At 49.4% G+C, this 22,249-nt stretch overlaps 15 non-coding genes across 15 annotated transcripts; all 15 read right to left on the bottom strand.

The window, feature by feature from the left end:
* Positions 1 to 392: 392 nt before the first annotated feature.
* Positions 393 to 465, bottom strand: trnac-aca (transfer RNA cysteine (anticodon ACA)). The gene has a single exon. It is a non-coding gene; the product is annotated as a tRNA-Cys (tRNA).
* Positions 466 to 1,628: 1,163 nt separating this feature from the next.
* On the bottom strand, positions 1,629 to 1,701 carry trnar-acg (transfer RNA arginine (anticodon ACG)). The gene has a single exon. It is a non-coding gene; the product is annotated as a tRNA-Arg (tRNA).
* A 1,163-nt stretch (positions 1,702 to 2,864) lies between these two features.
* Positions 2,865 to 2,937, bottom strand: trnar-acg (transfer RNA arginine (anticodon ACG)). The gene has a single exon. It is a non-coding gene; the product is annotated as a tRNA-Arg (tRNA).
* Positions 2,938 to 4,101: 1,164 nt separating this feature from the next.
* Positions 4,102 to 4,174, bottom strand: trnar-acg (transfer RNA arginine (anticodon ACG)). Its single transcript has one exon. It is a non-coding gene; the product is annotated as a tRNA-Arg (tRNA).
* Positions 4,175 to 5,338: 1,164 nt separating this feature from the next.
* Positions 5,339 to 5,411, bottom strand: trnar-acg (transfer RNA arginine (anticodon ACG)). Its single transcript has one exon. It is a non-coding gene; the product is annotated as a tRNA-Arg (tRNA).
* Positions 5,412 to 6,561: 1,150 nt separating this feature from the next.
* trnar-acg (transfer RNA arginine (anticodon ACG)) lies at positions 6,562 to 6,634 on the bottom strand. The gene has a single exon. It is a non-coding gene; the product is annotated as a tRNA-Arg (tRNA).
* Positions 6,635 to 7,785: 1,151 nt separating this feature from the next.
* On the bottom strand, positions 7,786 to 7,858 carry trnar-acg (transfer RNA arginine (anticodon ACG)). Its single transcript has one exon. It is a non-coding gene; the product is annotated as a tRNA-Arg (tRNA).
* A 1,159-nt stretch (positions 7,859 to 9,017) lies between these two features.
* Positions 9,018 to 9,090, bottom strand: trnar-acg (transfer RNA arginine (anticodon ACG)). The gene has a single exon. It is a non-coding gene; the product is annotated as a tRNA-Arg (tRNA).
* Positions 9,091 to 10,254: 1,164 nt separating this feature from the next.
* Positions 10,255 to 10,327, bottom strand: trnar-acg (transfer RNA arginine (anticodon ACG)). Its single transcript has one exon. It is a non-coding gene; the product is annotated as a tRNA-Arg (tRNA).
* Positions 10,328 to 12,713: 2,386 nt separating this feature from the next.
* On the bottom strand, positions 12,714 to 12,786 carry trnar-acg (transfer RNA arginine (anticodon ACG)). The gene has a single exon. It is a non-coding gene; the product is annotated as a tRNA-Arg (tRNA).
* Positions 12,787 to 13,950: 1,164 nt separating this feature from the next.
* trnar-acg (transfer RNA arginine (anticodon ACG)) lies at positions 13,951 to 14,023 on the bottom strand. The gene has a single exon. It is a non-coding gene; the product is annotated as a tRNA-Arg (tRNA).
* A 1,159-nt stretch (positions 14,024 to 15,182) lies between these two features.
* On the bottom strand, positions 15,183 to 15,255 carry trnac-aca (transfer RNA cysteine (anticodon ACA)). The gene has a single exon. It is a non-coding gene; the product is annotated as a tRNA-Cys (tRNA).
* Positions 15,256 to 17,654: 2,399 nt separating this feature from the next.
* On the bottom strand, positions 17,655 to 17,727 carry trnar-acg (transfer RNA arginine (anticodon ACG)). The gene has a single exon. It is a non-coding gene; the product is annotated as a tRNA-Arg (tRNA).
* A 1,164-nt stretch (positions 17,728 to 18,891) lies between these two features.
* On the bottom strand, positions 18,892 to 18,964 carry trnar-acg (transfer RNA arginine (anticodon ACG)). The gene has a single exon. It is a non-coding gene; the product is annotated as a tRNA-Arg (tRNA).
* A 1,164-nt stretch (positions 18,965 to 20,128) lies between these two features.
* trnar-acg (transfer RNA arginine (anticodon ACG)) lies at positions 20,129 to 20,201 on the bottom strand. Its single transcript has one exon. It is a non-coding gene; the product is annotated as a tRNA-Arg (tRNA).
* Positions 20,202 to 22,249: the final 2,048 nt, after the last annotated feature.

Here is a 22,249-nt window from a genome sequence, read left to right as displayed (position 1 = left end):
GGGAGAGCGCTTACTTTGCATGTGTGAGGCAGTGGGATCAATGCCTGCATTCTCCACTGTTCTTTTGGCTCAGTTAATAGTTCAGACACAAGAGTTGTGTCAGGTGTGGGTGAGCCCATCTGCTTCTGAAGGTCACCGCAGGCTGAGGGACATCAAATCCTTTGGTGTGCTGTCGCAGCAAAACTTCTCGATTTTTGCATGCATGCAGCTGAAATGGAAAGAAGGAAAAACATCTTTACAAGTATCAATGCCTTTTCTAAAGATTGAATTCAGGACCTTCAGATTATGAGACTGACGTGCTGCCTACTGCACTAAGAAGGTACTTCCCAGTTTAAGAGCTGGACAGTTTGACCAAATATGTTCGCTTACGTGGCAAAGATTGCAAAAATACTCGAGCCAGGTAGGAGTCGAACCTACAATCTTCTGATCTGTAGTCAGACGCGTTATCCATTGCGCCACTGGCCCAGTCTGTGAAAAATAGCTGCGACATCAGCAGGTGCACAGGACGGGCAGATTACAAGGCATGAGGCAGACAATCACCAAAGAGAGGCACCTCTGTCGCATCCCTTCGATTCACAGGTGGGAGAGCGGAGCAGTGCAGTAGAAAACAAAGCAAAGCAAAGTCGTGCTTAGGTAGTTGGTTGCACACCGGCTTGAAGCAGTGAGCATTCTTTTGAAGTATGTATGTGTGTGGTAAGTGGCAATTCGCTGAAGGCAGAGCTCTTAATATGACGAGCAGTTTGCAGCTGAACATGTTGCAGCTGAGGCACAGGACAGTGCCTTCGCCGTTTTGCTTGAACACTTGCATCTGTGTGTCAGCAGGGAGTGCCTTTGAGCAGCAATGCATGAAAAGAGGCAGCACTTTCTTTCAGACAAAGCCTCAGGCAATAGAATCATCTGTCCATCAGTCAGACAGGCCTCTCGCTTGCTCCCTCACGCTCGTGGCGGCTGCGACGTTACGCTCAACTCGCTTCCCTTCCGCAGGCTCGAGCTCTTCTTGGCGTCTTTCACCATATCCGTGGCTTCCAGTCCTGCCCTTGCTCGCTTGCTATTGCTCAGTAACGTCGATTGGAGCAAAGCATGAAAAGTGTTCAGGGAGCAGGCCAACCTGAAGCAGGAGATTTCTGCTGGTCGTGGAAGCGAGCAGGCAAGTGATAAGGGGCGAGTCAGATGCAAACTGGGAGCTAATACCAGATGTGAATGGGGAATTTGCTCAAATGGGAGAGCGCTTACTTTGCATGTGTGAGGCAGTGGGATCAATGCCTGCATTCTCCACTGTTCTTTTGGCTCAGTTAATAGTTCAGACACAAGAGTTGTGTCAGGTGTGGGTGAGCCCATCTGCTTCTGAAGGTCACCGCAGGCTGAGGGACATCAAATCCTTTGGTGTGCTGTCGCAGCAAAACTTCTCGATTTTTGCATGCATGCAGCTGAAATGGAAAGAAAGAAAAACATCTTTACAAGTATCAATGCCTTTTCTAAGGATTGAATTCAGCACCTTCAGATTATGAGACTGACGTGCTGCCTACTGCACTAAGAAGGTACTTCCCAGTTTAAGAGCTGGACAGTTTGACCAAATATGTTCGCTTACGTGGCATCCAAAGCCATAATGCAAAGATTGCAAAAATACTCGAGCCAGGTAGGAGTCGAACCTACAATCTTCTGATCCGTAGTCAGACGCGTTATCCATTGCGCCACTGGCCCAGTCTGTGAAAAATAGCTGCGACATCAGCAGGTGCACAGGACGGGCAGATTACAAGGCATGAGGCAGACAATCACCAAAGAGAGGCACCTCTGTCGCATCCCTTCGATTCACAGGTGGGAGAGCGGAGCAGTGCAGTAGAAAACAAAGCAAAGCAAAGTCGTGCTTAGGTAGTTGGTTGCACTCCGGCTTGAAGCAGTGAGCATTCTTTTGAAGTATGTATGTGTGTGGTAAGTGGCAATTCGTTGAAGGCAGAGCTCTTAATATGACGAGCAGTTTACAGCTGAACATGTTGCAGCTGAGGCACAGGACAGTGCCTTCGCCGTTTTGCTTGAACACTTGCATCTGTGTGTCAGCAGGGAGTGCCTTTGAGCAGCAATGCATGAAAAGAGGCAGCACTTTCTTTCAGGCAAAGCCTCAGGCAATAGAATCATCTGTCCATCAGTCAGACAGGCCTCTCGCTTGCTCCCTCACGCTCGTGGCGGCTGCGACGTTACGCTCAACTCGCTTCCCTTCCGCAGGCTCGAGCTCTTCTTGGCGTCTTTCACCATATCCGTGGCTTCCAGTCCTGCCCTTGCTCGCTTGCTATTGCTCAGTAACGTCGATTGGAGCAAAGCATGAAAAGTGTTCAGGGAGCAGGCCAACCTGAAGCAGGAGATTTCTGCTGGTCGTGGAAGCGAGCAGGCAAGTGATAAGGGGCGAGTCAGATGCAAACTGGGAGCTAATACCAGATGTGAATGGGGAATTTGCTCAAATGGGAGAGCGCTTACTTTGCATGTGTGAGGCAGTGGGATCAATGCCTGCATTCTCCACTGTTCTTTTGGCTCAGTTAATAGTTCAGACACAAGAGTTGTGTCAGGTGTGGGTGAGCCCATCTGCTTCTGAAGGTCACCGCAGGCTGAGGGACATCAAATCCTTTGGTGTGCTGTCGCAGCAAAACTTCTCGATTTTTGCATGCATGCAGCTGAAATGGAAAGAAAGAAAAACATCTTTACAAGTATCAATGCCTTTTCTAAGGATTGAATTCAGGACCTTTAGATTATGAGACTGACGTGCTGCCTACTGCACTAAGAAGGTACTTCCCAGTTTAAGAGCTGGACAGTTTGACCAAATATGTTCGCTTACGTGGCATCCAAAGCCATAATGCAAAGATTGCAAAAATACTCGAGCCAGGTAGGAGTCGAACCTACAATCGTCTGATCCGTAGTCAGACGCGATATCCATTGCGCCACTGGCCCAGTTTGTGAAAAATAGCTGCGACATCAGCAGGTGCACAGGACGGGCAGATTACAAGGCATGAGGCAGACAATCACCAAAGAGAGGCACCTCTGTCGCATCCCTTCGATTCACAGGTGGGAGAGCGGAGCAGTGCAGTAGAAAACAAAGCAAAGCAAAGTCGTGCTTAGGTAGTTGGTTGCACTGCGGCTTGAAGCAGTGAGCATTCTTTTGAAGTATGTATGTGTGTGGTAAGTGGCAATTCGCTAAAGGCAGAGCTCTTAATATGACGAGCATTTTACAGCTGAACATGTTGCAGCTGAGGCACAGGACAGTGCCTTCGCCGTTTTGCTTGAACACTTGCATCTGTGTGTCAGCAGGGAGTGCCTTTGAGCAGCAATGCATGAAAAGAGGCAACACTTTCTTTCAGGCAAAGCCTCAGGCAATAGAATCATCTGTCCATCAGTCAGATAGGCCTCTCGCTTGCTCCCTCACGCTCGTGGCGGCTGCGACGTTGCGCTCAACTCGCTTCCCTTCCGCAGGCTCGAGCTCTTCTTGGCGTCTTTCACCATATCCGTGGCTTCCAGTCCTGCCCTTGCTCGCTTGCTATTGCTCAGTAACGTCGATTGGAGCAAAGCATGAAAAGTGTTCAGGGAGCAGGCCAACCTGAAGCAGGAGATTTCTGCTGGTCGTGGAAGCGAGGAGGCAAGTGATAAGGGGCGAGTCAGGTGCAAACTGGGAGCTAATACCAGATGTGAATGGGGAATTTACTCAAATGGGAGAGCGCTTACTTTGCATGTGTGAGGCAGTGGGATCAATGCCTGCATTCTCCACTGTTCTTTTGGCTCAGTTAATAGTTCAGACACAAGAGTTGTGTCAGGTGTGGGTGAGCCCATCTGCTTCTGAAGGTCACCGCAGGCTGAGGGACATCAAATCCTTTGATGTGCTGTCGCAGCAAAACTTCTCGATTTTTGCATGCATGCAGCTGAAATGGAAAGAAGGAAAGACATCTTTACAAGTATCAATGCCTTTCTCTGAGGATTGAACTGAGGACCTTCAGATTATGTGACTGACGTGCTGCCTACTGCACTAAGAAGGTACTTACCAGTTTACGAGCTGGACAGTTTGACCAAATATGTTCGCTTACGTGGCATCCAAAGCCATAATGCAAAGATTGCAAAAATACTCGAGCCAGGTAGGAGTCGAACCTACAATCTTCTGAACCGTAGTCAGACGCGATATCCATTGCGCCACTGGCCCAGTTTGTGAAAAATAGCTGCGACATCAGCAGGTGCACAGGACGGGCAGATTACAAGGCATGAGGCAGACAATCACCAAAGAGAGGCACCTCTGTCACATGCCTTCGATTCACAGGTGGGAGAGCGGAGCAGTGCAGTAGAAAACAAAGCAAAGCAAAGTCGTGCTTAGGTAGTTGGTTGCACTCCGGCTTGAAGCAGTGAGCATTCTTTTGAAGTATGTATGTGTGTGGTAAGTGGCAATTCGCTGAAGGCAGAGCTCTTAATATGACGAGCAGTTTACAGCTGAACATGTTGCAGCTGAGGCACAGGACAGTGCCTTCGCCGTTTTGCTTGAACACTTGCATCTGTGTGTCAGCAGGGAGTGCCTTTGAGCAGCAATGCATGAAAAGAGGCAGCACTTTCTTTCAGGCAAAGCCTCAGGCAATAGAATCATCTGTCCATCAGTCAGACAGGCCTCTCGCTTGCTCCCTCACGCTCGTGGCGGCTGCGACGTTGCGCTCAACTCGCTTCCCTTCCGCAGGCTCGAGCTCTTCTTGGCGTCTTTCACCATATCCGTGGCTTCCAGTCCTGCCCTTGCTCGCTTGCTATTGCTCAGTAACGTCGATTGGAGCAAAGCATGAAAAGTGTTCAGGGAGCAGGCCAACCTGAAGCAGGAGATTTCTGCTGGTCGTGGAAGCGAGGACGCAAGTGATAAGGGGCGAGTCAGGTGCAAACTGGGAGCTAATACCAGATGTGAATGGGGAATTTACTCAAATGGGAGAGCGCTTACTTTGCATGTGTGAGGCAGTGGGATCAATGCCTGCATTCTCCACTGTTCTTTTGGCTCAGTTAATAGTTCAGACACAAGAGTTGTGTCAGGTGTGGGTGAGCCCATCTGCTTCTGAAGGTCACCGCAGGCTGAGGGACATCAAATCCTTTGATGTGCTGTCGCAGCAAAACTTCTCGATTTTTGCATGCATGCAGCTGAAATGGAAAGAAGGAAAGACATCTTTACAAGTATCAATGCCTTTCTCTGAGGATTGAACTGAGGACCTTCAGATTATGTGACTGACGTGCTGCCTACTGCACTAAGAAGGTACTTACCAGTTTACGAGCTGGACAGTTTGACCAAATATGTTCGCTTACGTGGCATCCAAAGCCATAATGCAAAGATTGCAAAAATACTCGAGCCAGGTAGGAGTCGAACCTACAATCTTCTGAACCGTAGTCAGACGCGATATCCATTGCGCCACTGGCCCAGTTTGTGAAAAATAGCTGCGACATCAGCAGGTGCACAGGACGGGCAGATTACAAGGCATGAGGCAGACAATCACCAAAGAGAGGCACCTCTGTCACATCCCTTCGATTCACAGGTGGGAGAGCGGAGCAGTGCAGTAGAAAACAAAGCAAAGCAAAGTCGTGCTTAGGTAGTTGGTTGCACTCCGGCTTGAAGCAGTGAGCATTCTTTTGAAGTATGTATGTGTGTGGTAAGTGGCAATTCGCTGAAGGCAGAGCTCTTAATATGACGAGCAGTTTACAGCTGAACATGTTGCAGCTGAGGCACAGGACAGTGCCTTCGCCGTTTTGCTTGAACACTTGCATCTGTGTGTCAGCAGGGAGTGCCTTTGAGCAGCAATGCATGAAAAGAGGCAGCACTTTCTTTCAGGCAAAGCCTCAGGCAATAGAATCATCTGTCCATCAGTCAGACAGGCCTCTCGCTTGCTCCCTCACGCTCGTGACGGCTCAACTCGCTTCCCTTCCGCAGGCTCGAGCTCTTCTTGGCGTCTTTCACCATATCCGTGGCTTCCAGTCCTGCCCTTGCTCGCTTGCTATTGCTCAGTAACGTCGATTGGAGCAAAGCATGAAAAGTGTTCAGGGAGCAGGCCAACCTGAAGCAGGAGATTTCTGCTGGTCGTGGAAGGGAGGAGGCCAGTGATAAGGGGCGATTCAGATGCAAACTGGGAGCTAATACCAGATGTGAATGGGGAATTTGCTCAAATGGGAGAGCGCTTACTTTGCATGTGTGAGGCAGTGGGATCAATGCCTGCATTCTCCACTGTTCTTTTGGCTCAGTGAATAGTTCAGACACAAGAGTTGTGTCAGGTGTGGGTGAGCCCATCTGCTTCTGAAGGTCACCGCAGGCTGAGGGACATCAAATCCTTTGGTGTGCTGTCGCAGCAAAACTTCTCGATTTTTGCATGCATGCAGCTGAAATGGAAAGAAGGAAAGACATCTTTACAAGTATCAATGCCTTCTCTAAGGATTGAACTGAGGACCTTTAGATAACAAGACTGACGTGCTGCCTAATGCACTAAGAAGGCACTTACCAGTTTAAGAGCTGGACAGTTTGACCAAATATGTTCGCTTACGTGGCATCCAAAGCCATAATGCAAAGATTGCAAAAATACTCGAGCCAGGTAGGAGTCGAACCTACAATCTTCTGATCCGTAGTCAGACGCGTTATCCATTGTGCCACTGGCCCAGTCTGTGAAAAATAGCTGCGACATCAGCAGGTGCACAGGACGGGCAGATTACAAGGCATGAGGCAGACAATCACCAAAGAGAGGCACCTCTGTCGCATCCCTTCGATTCACAGGTGGGAGAGCGGAGCAGTGCAGTAGAAAACAAAGCAAAGCAAAGTCGTGCTTAGGTAGTTGGTTGCACTCCGGCTTGAAGCAGTGAGCATTCTTTTGAAGTATGTATGTGTGTGGTAAGTGGCAATTCGCTGAAGGCAGAGCTCTTAATATGACGAGCAGTTTACAGCTGAACATGTTGCAGCTGAGGCACAGGACAGTGCCTTCGCCGTTTTGCTTGAACACTTGCATCTGTGTGTCAGCAGGGAGTGCCTTTGAGCAGCAATGCATGAAAAGAGGCAGCACTTTCTTTCAGGCAAAGCCTCAGGCAATAGAATCATCTGTCCATCAGTCAGACAGGCCTCTCGCTTGCTCCCTCACGCTCGTGGCGGCTCAACTCGCTTCCCTTCCGCAGGCTCGAGCTCTTCTTGGCGTCTTTCACCATATCCGTGGCTTCCAGTCCTGCCCTTGCTCGCTTGCTATTGCTCAGTAACGTCGATTGGAGCAAAGCATGAAAAGTGTTCAGGGAGCAGGCCAACCTGAAGCAGGAGATTTCTGCTGGTCGTGGAAGCGAGGAGGCAAGTGATAAGGGGCGAGTCAGATGCAAACTGGGAGCTAATACCAGATGTGAATGGGGAATTTGCTCAAATGGGAGAGCGCTTACTTTGCATGTGTGAGGCAGTGGGATCAATGCCTGCATTCTCCACTGTTCTTTTGGCTCAGTTAATAGTTCAGACACAAGAGTTGTGTCAGGTGTGGGTGAGCCCATCTGCTTCTGAAGGTCACCGCAGGCTGAGGGACATCAAATCCTTTGGTGTGCTGTCGCAGCAAAACTTCTCGATTTTTGCATGCATGCAGCTGAAATGGAAAGAAGGAAAGACATCTTTACAAGTATCAATGCCTTTCTCTGAGGATTGAACTGAGGACCTTCAGATTATGTGACTGACGTGCTGCCTACTGCACTAAGAAGGTACTTACCAGTTTACGAGCTGGACAGTTTGACCAAATATGTTCGCTTACGTGGCATCCAAAGCCATAATGCAAAGATTGCAAAAATACTCGAGCCAGGTAGGAGTCGAACCTACAATCTTCTGAACCGTAGTCAGACGCGATATCCATTGCGCCACTGGCCCAGTTTGTGAAAAATAGCTGCGACATCAGCAGGTGCACAGGACGGGCAGATTACAAGGCATGAGGCAGACAATCACCAAAGAGAGGCACCTCTGTCACATCCCTTCGATTCACAGGTGGGAGAGCGGAGCAGTGCAGTAGAAAACAAAGCAAAGCAAAGTCGTGCTTAGGTAGTTGGTTGCACTCCGGCTTGAAGCAGTGAGCATTCTTTTGAAGTATGTATGTGTGTGGTAAGTGGCAATTCGCTGAAGGCAGAGCTCTTAATATGACGAGCAGTTTACAGCTGAACATGTTGCAGCTGAGGCACAGGACAGTGCCTTCGCCGTTTTGCTTGAACACTTGCATCTGTGTGTCAGCAGGGAGTGCCTTTGAGCAGCAATGCATGAAAAGAGGCAGCACTTTCTTTCAGGCAAAGCCTCAGGCAATAGAATCATCTGTCCATCAGTCAGACAGGCCTCTCGCTTGCTCCCTCACGCTCGTGGCGGCTCAACTCGCTTCCCTTCCGCAGGCTCGAGCTCTTCTTGGCGTCTTTCACCATATCCGTGGCTTCCAGTCCTGCCCTTGCTCGCTTGCTATTGCTCAGTAACGTCGATTGGAGCAATTGGAGCAAAGCATGAAAAGTGTTCAGGGAGCGGGCCAACCTGAAGCATGAGATTTCTGCTGGTCGTGGAAGCGAGGAGGCAAGTGATAAGGGGCGAGTCAGATGCAAACTGGGAGCTAATACCAGATGTGAATGGGGAATTTGCTCAAATGAGAGAGCGCTGACTTTGCATGTGTGAAGCAGTGGGATCAATGCCTGCATTCTCCACTGTTCTTTTGGCTCAGTTAATAGTTCAGACACAAGAGTTGTGTCAGGTGTGGGTGAGCCCATCTGCTTCTGAAGGTCACCGCAGGCTGAGGGACATCAAATCCTTTGGTGTGCTGTCGCAGCAAAACTTCTCGATTTTTGCAAGCATGCAGCTGAAATGGAAAGAAGGAAAAACATCTTTACAAGTATCAATGCCTTTTCTAAGGATTGAATTCAGGACCTTCAGATTATGAGACTGACGTGCTGCCTACTGCACTAAGAAGGTACTTCCCAGTTTAAGAGCTGGACAGTTTGACCACATATGTTCGCTTACGTGGAATCCAAAGCCATAATGCAAAGATTGCAAAAATACTCAAGCCAGGTAGGAGTCGAACCTACAATCGTCTGATCCGTAGTCAGACGCGATATCCATTGCGCCACTGGCCCAGTTTGTGAAAAATAGCTGCGACATCAGCAGGTGCACAGGACGGGCAGATTACAAGGCATGAGGCAGACAATCACCAAAGAGAGGCACCTCTGTCGCATCCCTTCGATTCACAGGTGGGAGAGCGGAGCAGTGCAGTAGAAAACAAAGCAAAGCAAAGTCGTGCTTAGGTAGTTGGTTGCACTGCGGCTTGAAGCAGTGAGCATTCTTTTGAAGTATGTATGTGTGTGGTAAGTGGCAATTCGCTAAAGGCAGAGCTCTTAATATGACGAGCATTTTACAGCTGAACATGTTGCAGCTGAGGCACAGGACAGTGCCTTCGCCGTTTTGCTTGAACACTTGCATCTGTGTGTCAGCAGGGAGTGCCTTTGAGCAGCAATGCATGAAAAGAGGCAACACTTTCTTTCAGGCAAAGCCTCAGGCAATAGAATCATCTGTCCATCAGTCAGATAGGCCTCTCGCTTGCTCCCTCACGCTCGTGGCGGCTGCGACGTTGCGCTCAACTCGCTTCCCTTCCGCAGGCTCGAGCTCTTCTTGGCGTCTTTCACCATATCCGTGGCTTCCAGTCCTGCCCTTGCTCGCTTGCTATTGCTCAGTAACGTCGATTGGAGCAAAGCATGAAAAGTGTTCAGGGAGCAGGCCAACCTGAAGCAGGAGATTTCTGCTGGTCGTGGAAGCGAGGAGGCAAGTGATAAGGGGCGAGTCAGGTGCAAACTGGGAGCTAATACCAGATGTGAATGGGGAATTTACTCAAATGGGAGAGCGCTTACTTTGCATGTGTGAGGCAGTGGGATCAATGCCTGCATTCTCCACTGTTCTTTTGGCTCAGTTAATAGTTCAGACACAAGAGTTGTGTCAGGTGTGGGTGAGCCCATCTGCTTCTGAAGGTCACCGCAGGCTGAGGGACATCAAATCCTTTGATGTGCTGTCGCAGCAAAACTTCTCGATTTTTGCATGCATGCAGCTGAAATGGAAAGAAGGAAAGACATCTTTACAAGTATCAATGCCTTTCTCTGAGGATTGAACTGAGGACCTTCAGATTATGTGACTGACGTGCTGCCTACTGCACTAAGAAGGTACTTACCAGTTTACGAGCTGGACAGTTTGACCAAATATGTTCGCTTACGTGGCATCCAAAGCCATAATGCAAAGATTGCAAAAATACTCGAGCCAGGTAGGAGTCGAACCTACAATCTTCTGAACCGTAGTCAGACGCGATATCCATTGCGCCACTGGCCCAGTTTGTGAAAAATAGCTGCGACATCAGCAGGTGCACAGGACGGGCAGATTACAAGGCATGAGGCAGACAATCACCAAAGAGAGGCACCTCTGTCACATCCCTTCGATTCACAGGTGGGAGAGCGGAGCAGTGCAGTAGAAAACAAAGCAAAGCAAAGTCGTGCTTAGGTAGTTGGTTGCACTCCGGCTTGAAGCAGTGAGCATTCTTTTGAAGTATGTATGTGTGTGGTAAGTGGCAATTCGCTGAAGGCAGAGCTCTTAATATGACGAGCAGTTTACAGCTGAACATGTTGCAGCTGAGGCACAGGACAGTGCCTTCGCCGTTTTGCTTGAACACTTGCATCTGTGTGTCAGCAGGGAGTGCCTTTGAGCAGCAATGCATGAAAAGAGGCAGCACTTTCTTTCAGGCAAAGCCTCAGGCAATAGAATCATCTGTCCATCAGTCAGACAGGCCTCTCGCTTGCTCCCTCACGCTCGTGACGGCTCAACTCGCTTCCCTTCCGCAGGCTCGAGCTCTTCTTGGCGTCTTTCACCATATCCGTGGCTTCCAGTCCTGCCCTTGCTCGCTTGCTATTGCTCAGTAACGTCGATTGGAGCAAAGCATGAAAAGTGTTCAGGGAGCAGGCCAACCTGAAGCAGGAGATTTCTGCTGGTCGTGGAAGCGAGGAGGCAAGTGATAAGGGGCGAGTCAGATGCAAACTGGGAGCTAATACCAGATGTGAACGAGGAATTTGCTCAAATGGGAGAGCGCTTACTTTGCATGTGTGAGACAGTGGGATCAATGCCTGCATTCTCCACTGTTCTTTTGGCTCAGTTAATCGTTCAGACACAAGAGTTGTGTCAGGTGTGGGTGAGCCCATCTGCTTCTGAAGGTCACCGCAGGCTGAGGGACATCAAATCCTTTGGTGTGCTGTCGCAGCAAAGCTTCTCGATTTTTGCATGCATGCAGCTGAAATGGAAAGAAGGAAAAACATCTTTATAAGTATCAATGCCTTCTCTAAGGATTGAACTGAGGACCTTTAGATAACGAGACTGACGTGCTGCCTAATGCACTAAGAAGGCACTTACCAGTTTAAGAGCTGGACAGTTTGACCAAATATGTTCGCTTACGTGGCATCCAAAGCCATAATGCAAAGATTGCAAAAATACTCAAGCCAGGTAGGAGTCGAACCTACAATCTTCTGATCCGTCGTCAGACGCGTTATCCATTGTGCCACTGGCCCAGTCTGTGAAAAATAGCTGCGACATCAGCAGGTGCACAGGACGGGCAGATTACAAGGCATGAGGCAGACAATCACCAAAGAGAGGCACCTCTGTCGCATCCCTTCGATTCACAGGTGGGAGAGCGGAGCAGTGCAGTAGAAAAAAAAGCAAAGCAAAGTCGTCCTGAGGTAGTTGGTTGCACTCCGGCTTGAAGCAGTGAGCATTCTTTTGAAGTATGTATGTGTGTGGTAAGTGGCAATTCGCTGAAGGCAGAGCTCTTAATATGACGAGCAGTTTACAGCTGAACATGTTGCAGCTGAGGCACAGGACAGTGCCTTCGCCGTTTTGCTTGAACACTTGCATCTGTGTGTCAGCAGGGAGTGCCTTTGAGCAGCAATGCATGAAAAGAGGCAGCACTTTCTTTCAGGCAAAGCCTCAGGCAATAGAATCATCTGTCCATCAGTCAGACAGGCCTCTCGCTTGCTCCCTCACGCTCGTGGCGGCTGCGACGTTACGCTCAACTCGCTTCCCTTCCGCAGGCTCGAGCTCTTCTTGGCGTCTTTCACCATATCCGTGGCTTCCAGTGCTGCCCTTGCTCGCCTGCTATTGCTCAGTAACGTCGATTGGAGCAAAGCATGAAAAGTGTTCAGGGAGCAGGCCAACCTGAAGCAGGAGATTTCTGCTGGTCGTGGAAGGGAGGAGGCCAGTGATAAGGGGCGATTCAGATGCAAACTGGGAGCTAATACCAGATGTGAATGGGGAATTTGCTCAAATGGGAGAGCGCTTACTTTGCATGTGTGAGGCAGTGGGATCAATGCCTGCATTCTCCACTGTTCTTTTGGCTCAGTGAATAGTTCAGACACAAGAGTTGTGTCAGGTGTGGGTGAGCCCATCTGCTTCTGAAGGTCACCGCAGGCTGAGGGACATCAAATCCTTTGGTGTGCTGTCGCAGCAAAACTTCTCGATTTTTGCATGCATGCAGCTGAAATGGAAAGAAGGAAAAACATCTTTACAAGTATCAATGCCTTTTCTAAGGATTGAACTCAGGACCTTCAGATTATGAGACTGACGTGCTGCCTACTGCACTAAGAAGGTACTTACGTGTTTAAGAGCTGGACAGTTTGACCACATATGTTCGCTTACGTGGAATCCAAAGCCATAATGCAAAGATTGCAAAAATACTCAAGCCAGGTAGGAGTCGAACCTACAATCGTCTGATCCGTAGTCAGACGCGATATCCATTGCGCCACTGGCCCAGTTTGTGAAAAATAGCTGCGACATCAGCAGGTGCACAGGACGGGCAGATTACAAGGCATGAGGCAGACAATCACCAAAGAGAGGCACCTCTGTCGCATCCCTTCGATTCACAGGTGGGAGAGCGGAGCAGTGCAGTAGAAAACAAAGCAAAGCAAAGTCGTGCTTAGGTAGTTGGTTGCACTGCGGCTTGAAGCAGTGAGCATTCTTTTGAAGTATGTATGTGTGTGGTAAGTGGCAATTCGCTAAAGGCAGAGCTCTTAATATGACGAGCATTTTACAGCTGAACATGTTGCAGCTGAGGCACAGGACAGTGCCTTCGCCGTTTTGCTTGAACACTTGCATCTGTGTGTCAGCAGGGAGTGCCTTTGAGCAGCAATGCATGAAAAGAGGCAACACTTTCTTTCAGGCAAAGCCTCAGGCAATAGAATCATCTGTCCATCAGTCAGATAGGCCTCTCGCTTGCTCCCTCACGCTCGTGGCGGCTGCGACGTTGCGCTCAACTCGCTTCCCTTCCGCAGGCTCGAGCTCTTCTTGGCGTCTTTCACCATATCCGTGGCTTCCAGTCCTGCCCTTGCTCGCTTGCTATTGCTCAGTAACGTCGATTGGAGCAAAGCATGAAAAGTGTTCAGGGAGCAGGCCAACCTGAAGCAGGAGATTTCTGCTGGTCGTGGAAGCGAGGAGGCAAGTGATAAGGGGCGAGTCAGGTGCAAACTGGGAGCTAATACCAGATGTGAATGGGGAATTTACTCAAATGGGAGAGCGCTTACTTTGCATGTGTGAGGCAGTGGGATCAATGCCTGCATTCTCCACTGTTCTTTTGGCTCAGTTAATAGTTCAGACACAAGAGTTGTGTCAGGTGTGGGTGAGCCCATCTGCTTCTGAAGGTCACCGCAGGCTGAGGGACATCAAATCCTTTGATGTGCTGTCGCAGCAAAACTTCTCGATTTTTGCATGCATGCAGCTGAAATGGAAAGAAGGAAAGACATCTTTACAAGTATCAATGCCTTTCTCTGAGGATTGAACTGAGGACCTTCAGACTATGTGACTGACGTGCTGCCTACTGCACTAAGAAGGTACTTACCAGTTTACGAGCTGGACAGTTTGACCAAATATGTTCGCTTACGTGGCATCCAAAGCCATAATGCAAAGATTGCAAAAATACTCGAGCCAGGTAGGAGTCGAACCTACAATCTTCTGAACCGTAGTCAGACGCGATATCCATTGCGCCACTGGCCCAGTTTGTGAAAAATAGCTGCGACATCAGCAGGTGCACAGGACGGGCAGATTACAAGGCATGAGGCAGACAATCACCAAAGAGAGGCACCTCTGTCACATCCCTTCGATTCACAGGTGGGAGAGCGGAGCAGTGCAGTAGAAAACAAAGCAAAGCAAAGTCGTGCTTAGGTAGTTGGTTGCACTCCGGCTTGAAGCAGTGAGCATTCTTTTGAAGTATGTATGTGTGTGGTAAGTGGCAATTCGCTGAAGGCAGAGCTCTTAATATGACGAGCAGTTTACAGCTGAACATGTTGCAGCTGAGGCACAGGACAGTGCCTTCGCCGTTTTGCTTGAACACTTGCATCTGTGTGTCAGCAGGGAGTGCCTTTGAGCAGCAATGCATGAAAAGAGGCAGCACTTTCTTTCAGGCAAAGCCTCAGGCAATAGAATCATCTGTCCATCAGTCAGACAGGCCTCTCGCTTGCTCCCTCACGCTCGTGGCGGCTCAACTCGCTTCCCTTCCGCAGGCTCGAGCTCTTCTTGGCGTCTTTCACCATATCCGTGGCTTCCAGTCCTGCCCTTGCTCGCTTGCTATTGCTCAGTAACGTCGATTGGAGCAATTGGAGCAAAGCATGAAAAGTGTTCAGGGAGCGGGCCAACCTGAAGCATGAGATTTCTGCTGGTCGTGGAAGCGAGGAGGCAAGTGATAAGGGGCGAGTCAGATGCAAACTGGGAGCTAATACCAGATGTGAATGGGGAATTTGCTCAAATGAGAGAGCGCTGACTTTGCATGTGTGAAGCAGTGGGATCAATGCCTGCATTCTCCACTGTTCTTTTGGCTCAGTTAATAGTTCAGACACAAGAGTTGTGTCAGGTGTGGGTGAGCCCATCTGCTTCTGAAGGTCACCGCAGGCTGAGGGACATCAAATCCTTTGGTGTGCTGTCGCAGCAAAACTTCTCGATTTTTGCAAGCATGCAGCTGAAATGGAAAGAAGGAAAAACATCTTTACAAGTATCAATGCCTTTTCTAAGGATTGAATTCAGGACCTTCAGATTATGAGACTGACGTGCTGCCTACTGCACTAAGAAGGTACTTCCCAGTTTAAGAGCTGGACAGTTTGACCAAATATGTTCGCTTACGTGGCATCCAAAGCCATAATGCAAAGATTGCAAAAATACTCGAGCCAGGTAGGAGTCGAACCTACAATCTTCTGATCTGTAGTCAGACGCGTTATCCATTGCGCCACTGGCCCAGTCTGTGAAAAATAGCTGCAACATCAGCAGGTGCACAGGACGGGCAGATTCCAAGGCATGAGGCAGACAATCACCAAAGAGAGGCACCTCTGTCGCATCCCTTCGATTCACAGGTGGGAGAGCGGAGCAGTGCAGTAGAAAACAAAGCAAAGCAAAGTCGTGCTTAGGTAGTTGGTTGCACTCCGGCTTGAAGCAGTGAGCATTCTTTTGAAGTATGTATGTGTGTGGTAAGTGGCAATTCGCTGAAGGCAGAGCTCTTAATATGACGAGCAGTTTACAGCTGAACATGTTGCAGCTGAGGCACAGGACAGTGCCTTCGCCGTTTTGCTTGAACACTTGCATCTGTGTGTCAGCAGGGAGTGCCTTTGAGCAGCAATGCATGAAAAGAGGCAGCACTTTCTTTCAGGCAAAGCCTCAGGCAATAGAATCATCTGTCCATCAGTCAGAAAGGGCTCTCGCTTGCTCCCTCACGCTCGTGGCGGCTGCGACATTACGCTCAACTCGCTTCCCTTCCGCAGGCTCGAGCTCTTCTTGGTATCTTTCACCATATCCGTGGCTTCCAGTCCTGCCCTTGCTCGCTTGCTATTGCTCAGTAACGTCGATTGGAGCAAAGCATGAAAAGTGTTCAGGGAGCAGGCCAACCTGAAGCAGGAGATTTCTGCTGGTCGTGGAAGCGAGGAGGCAAGTGATAAGGGGCGAGTCAGATGCAAACTGGGAGCTAATACCAGATGTGAATGAGGAATTTGCTCAAATGGGAGAGCGCTTACTTTGCATGTGTGAGACAGTGGGATCAATGCCTGCATTCTCCACTGTTCTTTTGGCTCAGTTAATAGTTCAGACACAAGAGTTGTGTCAGGTGTGGGTGAGCCCATCTGCTTCTGAAGGTCACCGCAGGCTGAGGGACATCAAATCCTTTGGTGTGCTGTCGCAGCAAAGCTTCTCGATTTTTGCATGCATGCAGCTGAAATGGAAAGAAGGAAAAACATCTTTATAAGTATCAATGCCTTCTCTAAGGATTGAACTGAGGACCTTTAGATAACGAGACTGACGTGCTGCCTAATGCACTAAGAAGGCACTTACCAGTTTAAGAGCTGGACAGTTTGACCAAATATGTTCGCTTACGTGGCATCCAAAGCCATAATGCAAAGATTGCAAAAATACTCAAGCCAGGTAGGAGTCGAACCTACAATCTTCTGATCCGTCGTCAGACGCGTTATCCATTGTGCCACTGGCCCAGTCTGTGAAAAATAGCTGCGACATCAGCAGGTGCACAGGACGGGCAGATTACAAGGCATGAGGCAGACAATCACCAAAGAGAGGCACCTCTGTCGCATCCCTTCGATTCACAGGTGGGAGAGCGGAGCAGTGCAGTAGAAAAAAAAGCAAAGCAAAGTCGTCCTGAGGTAGTTGGTTGCACTCCGGCTTGAAGCAGTGAGCATTCTTTTGAAGTATGTATGTGTGTGGTAAGTGGCAATTCGCTGAAGGCAGAGCTCTTAATATGACGAGCAGTTTACAGCTGAACATGTTGCAGCTGAGGCACAGGACAGTGCCTTCGCCGTTTTGCTTGAACACTTGCATCTGTGTGTCAGCAGGGAGTGCCTTTGAGCAGCAATGCATGAAAAGAGGCAGCACTTTCTTTCAGGCAAAGCCTCAGGCAATAGAATCATCTGTCCATCAGTCAGAAAGGGCTCTCGCTTGCTCCCTCACGCTCGTGGCGGCTGCGACATTACGCTCAACTCGCTTCCCTTCCGCAGGCTCGAGCTCTTCTTGGTATCTTTCACCATATCCGTGGCTTCCAGTCCTGCCCTTGCTCGCTTGCTATTGCTCAGTAACGTCGATTGGAGCAAAGCATGAAAAGTGTTCAGGGAGCAGGCCAACCTGAAGCAGGAGATTTCTGCTGGTCGTGGAAGGGAGGAGGCCAGTGATAAGGGGCGATTCAGATGCAAACTGGGAGCTAATACCAGATGTGAATGGGGAATTTGCTCAAATGGGAGAGCGCTTACTTTGCATGTGTGAGGCAGTGGGATCAATGCCTGCATTCTCCACTGTTCTTTTGGCTCAGTGAATAGTTCAGACACAAGAGTTGTGTCAGGTGTGGGTGAGCCCATCTGCTTCTGAAGGTCACCGCAGGCTGAGGGACATCAAATCCTTTGGTGTGCTGTCGCAGCAAAACTTCTCGATTTTTGCATGCATGCAGCTGAAATGGAAAGAAGGAAAAACATCTTTACAAGTATCAATGCCTTTTCTAAGGATTGAACTCAGGACCTTCAGATTATGAGACTGACGTGCTGCCTACTGCACTAAGAAGGTACTTACGTGTTTAAGAGCTGGACAGTTTGACCACATATGTTCGCTTACGTGGAATCCAAAGCCATAATGCAAAGATTGCAAAAATACTCAAGCCAGGTAGGAGTCGAACCTACAATCGTCTGATCCGTAGTCAGACGCGATATCCATTGCGCCACTGGCCCAGTTTGTGAAAAATAGCTGCGACATCAGCAGGTGCACAGGACGGGCAGATTACAAGGCATGAGGCAGACAATCACCAAAGAGAGGCACCTCTGTCGCATCCCTTCGATTCACAGGTGGGAGAGCGGAGCAGTGCAGTAGAAAACAAAGCAAAGCAAAGTCGTGCTTAGGTAGTTGGTTGCACTGCGGCTTGAAGCAGTGAGCATTCTTTTGAAGTATGTATGTGTGTGGTAAGTGGCAATTCGCTAAAGGCAGAGCTCTTAATATGACGAGCATTTTACAGCTGAACATGTTGCAGCTGAGGCACAGGACAGTGCCTTCGCCGTTTTGCTTGAACACTTGCATCTGTGTGTCAGCAGGGAGTGCCTTTGAGCAGCAATGCATGAAAAGAGGCAACACTTTCTTTCAGGCAAAGCCTCAGGCAATAGAATCATCTGTCCATCAGTCAGATAGGCCTCTCGCTTGCTCCCTCACGCTCGTGGCGGCTGCGACGTTGCGCTCAACTCGCTTCCCTTCCGCAGGCTCGAGCTCTTCTTGGCGTCTTTCACCATATCCGTGGCTTCCAGTCCTGCCCTTGCTCGCTTGCTATTGCTCAGTAACGTCGATTGGAGCAAAGCATGAAAAGTGTTCAGGGAGCAGGCCAACCTGAAGCAGGAGATTTCTGCTGGTCGTGGAAGCGAGGAGGCAAGTGATAAGGGGCGAGTCAGGTGCAAACTGGGAGCTAATACCAGATGTGAATGGGGAATTTACTCAAATGGGAGAGCGCTTACTTTGCATGTGTGAGGCAGTGGGATCAATGCCTGCATTCTCCACTGTTCTTTTGGCTCAGTTAATAGTTCAGACACAAGAGTTGTGTCAGGTGTGGGTGAGCCCATCTGCTTCTGAAGGTCACCGCAGGCTGAGGGACATCAAATCCTTTGATGTGCTGTCGCAGCAAAACTTCGCGATTTTTGCATGCATGCAGCTGAAATGGAAAGAAGGAAAGACATCTTTACAAGTATCAATGCCTTTCTCTGAGGATTGAACTGAGGACCTTCAGATTATGTGACTGACGTGCTGCCTACTGCACTAAGAAGGTACTTACCAGTTTACGAGCTGGACAGTTTGACCAAATATGTTCGCTTACGTGGCATCCAAAGCCATAATGCAAAGATTGCAAAAATACTCGAGCCAGGTAGGAGTCGAACCTACAATCTTCTGAACCGTAGTCAGACGCGATATCCATTGCGCCACTGGCCCAGTTTGTGAAAAATAGCTGCGACATCAGCAGGTGCACAGGACGGGCAGATTACAAGGCATGAGGCAGACAATCACCAAAGAGAGGCACCTCTGTCACATGCCTTCGATTCACAGGTGGGAGAGCGGAGCAGTGCAGTAGAAAACAAAGCAAAGCAAAGTCGTGCTTAGGTAGTTGGTTGCACTCCGGCTTGAAGCAGTGAGCATTCTTTTGAAGTATGTATGTGTGTGGTAAGTGGCAATTCGCTGAAGGCAGAGCTCTTAATATGACGAGCAGTTTACAGCTGAACATGTTGCAGCTGAGGCACAGGACAGTGCCTTCGCCGTTTTGCTTGAACACTTGCATCTGTGTGTCAGCAGGGAGTGCCTTTGAGCAGCAATGCATGAAAAGAGGCAGCACTTTCTTTCAGGCAAAGCCTCAGGCAATAGAATCATCTGTCCATCAGTCAGACAGGCCTCTCGCTTGCTCCCTCACGCTCGTGGCGGCTGCGACGTTGCGCTCAACTCGCTTCCCTTCCGCAGGCTCGAGCTCTTCTTGGCGTCTTTCACCATATCCGTGGCTTCCAGTCCTGCCCTTGCTCGCTTGCTATTGCTCAGTAACGTCGATTGGAGCAAAGCATGAAAAGTGTTCAGGGAGCAGGCCAACCTGAAGCAGGAGATTTCTGCTGGTCGTGGAAGCGAGGAGGCAAGTGATAAGGGGCGAGTCAGGTGCAAACTGGGAGCTAATACCAGATGTGAATGGGGAATTTACTCAAATGGGAGAGCGCTTACTTTGCATGTGTGAGGCAGTGGGATCAATGCCTGCATTCTCCACTGTTCTTTTGGCTCAGTTAATAGTTCAGACACAAGAGTTGTGTCAGGTGTGGGTGAGCCCATCTGCTTCTGAAGGTCACCGCAGGCTGAGGGACATCAAATCCTTTGATGTGCTGTCGCAGCAAAACTTCTCGATTTTTGCATGCATGCAGCTGAAATGGAAAGAAGGAAAGACATCTTTACAAGTATCAATGCCTTTCTCTGAGGATTGAACTGAGGACCTTCAGATTATGTGACTGACGTGCTGCCTAATGCACTAAGAAGGTACTTACCAGTTTACGAGCTGGACAGTTTGACCAAATATGTTCGCTTACGTGGCATCCAAAGCCATAATGCAAAGATTGCAAAAATACTCGAGCCAGGTAGGAGTCGAACCTACAATCTTCTGAACCGTAGTCAGACACGATATCCATTGCGCCACTGGCCCAGTTTGTGAAAAATAGCTGCGACATCAGCAGGTGCACAGGACGGGCAGATTACAAGGCATGAGGCAGACAATCACCAAAGAGAGGCACCTCTGTCACATCCCTTCGATTCACAGGTGGGAGAGCGGAGCAGTGCAGTAGAAAACAAAGCAAAGCAAAGTCGTGCTTAGGTAGTTGGTTGCACTCCGGCTTGAAGCAGTGAGCATTCTTTTGAAGTATGTATGTGTGTGGTAAGTGGCAATTCGCTGAAGGCAGAGCTCTTAATATGACGAGCAGTTTACAGCTGAACATGTTGCAGCTGAGGCACAGGACAGTGCCTTCGCCGTTTTGCTTGAACACTTGCATCTGTGTGTCAGCAGGGAGTGCCTTTGAGCAGCAATGCATGAAAAGAGGCAGCACTTTCTTTCAGGCAAAGCCTCAGGCAATAGAATCATCTGTCCATCAGTCAGACAGGCCTCTCGCTTGCTCCCTCACGCTCGTGGCGGCTGCGACGTTACGCTCAACTCGCTTCCCTTCCGCAGGCTCGAGCTCTTCTTGGCGTCTTTCACCATATCCGTGGCTTCCAGTGCTGCCCTTGCTCGCCTGCTATTGCTCAGTAACGTCGATTGGAGCAAAGCATGAAAAGTGTTCAGGGAGCGGGCCAACCTGAAGCAGGAGATTTCTGCTGGTCGTGGAAGCGAGGAGGCAAGTGATAAGGGGCGAGTCAGATGCAAACTGGGAGCTAATACCAGATGTGAATGAGGAATTTGCTCAAATGGGAGAGCGCTTACTTTGCATGTGTGAGACAGTGGGATCAATGCCTGCATTCTCCACTGTTCTTTTGGCTCAGTTAATAGTTCAGACACAAGAGTTGTGTCAGGTGTGGGTGAGCCCATCTGCTTCTGAAGGTCACCGCAGGCTGAGGGACATCAAATCCTTTGGTGTGCTGTCGCAGCAAAGCTTCTCGATTTTTGCATGCATGCAGCTGAAATGGAAAGAAGGAAAAACATCTTTATAAGTATCAATGCCTTTTCTAAGGATTGAACTGAGGACCTTTAGATAACGAGACTGACGTGCTGCCTAATGCACTAAGAAGGCACTTACCAGTTTAAGAGCTGGACAGTTTGACCAAATATGTTCGCTTACGTGGCATCCAAAGCCATAATGCAAAGATTGCAAAAATACTCAAGCCAGGTAGGAGTCGAACCTACAATCTTCTGATCCGTCGTCAGACGCGTTATCCATTGTGCCACTGGCCCAGTCTGTGAAAAATAGCTGCGACATCAGCAGGTGCACAGGACGGGCAGATTACAAGGCATGAGGCAGACAATCACCAAAGAGAGGCACCTCTGTCGCATCCCTTCGATTCACAGGTGGGAGAGCGGAGCAGTGCAGTAGAAAACAAAGCAAAGCAAAGTCGTGCTTAGGTAGTTGGTTGCACTCCGGCTTGAAGCAGTGAGCATTCTTTTGAAGTATGTATGTGTGTGGTAAGTGGCAATTCGCTGAAGGCAGAGCTCTTAATATGACGAGCAGTTTACAGCTGAACATGTTGCAGCTGAGGCACAGGACAGTGCCTTCGCCGTTTTGCTTGAACACTTGCATCTGTGTGTCAGCAGGGAGTGCCTTTGAGCAGCAATGCATGAAAAGAGGCAGCACTTTCTTTCAGGCAAAGCCTCAGGCAATAGAATCATCTGTCCATCAGTCAGACAGGCCTCTCGCTTGCTCCCTCACGCTCGTGACGGCTCAACTCGCTTCCCTTCCGCAGGCTCGAGCTCTTCTTGGCGTCTTTCACCATATCCGTGGCTTCCAGTCCTGCCCTTGCTCGCTTGCTATTGCTCAGTAACATCGATTGGAGCAAAGCATGAAAAGTGTTCAGGGAGCAGGCCAACCTGAAGCAGGAGATTTCTGCTGGTCGTGGAAGGGAGGAGGCCAGTGATAAGGGGCGATTCAGATGCAAACTGGGAGCTAATACCAGATGTGAATGGGGAATTTGCTCAAATGGGAGAGCGCTTACTTTGCATGTGTGAGGCAGTGGGATCAATGCCTGCATTCTCCACTGTTCTTTTGGCTC

Source organism: Pristiophorus japonicus, chromosome 1 (genome assembly GCF_044704955.1).
Source record: "Pristiophorus japonicus isolate sPriJap1 chromosome 1, sPriJap1.hap1, whole genome shotgun sequence".
NCBI classification, from domain to species: Eukaryota; Metazoa; Chordata; class Chondrichthyes; family Pristiophoridae; genus Pristiophorus; species Pristiophorus japonicus.
This window is presented reverse-complemented; position numbering and strand designations above follow the sequence as displayed.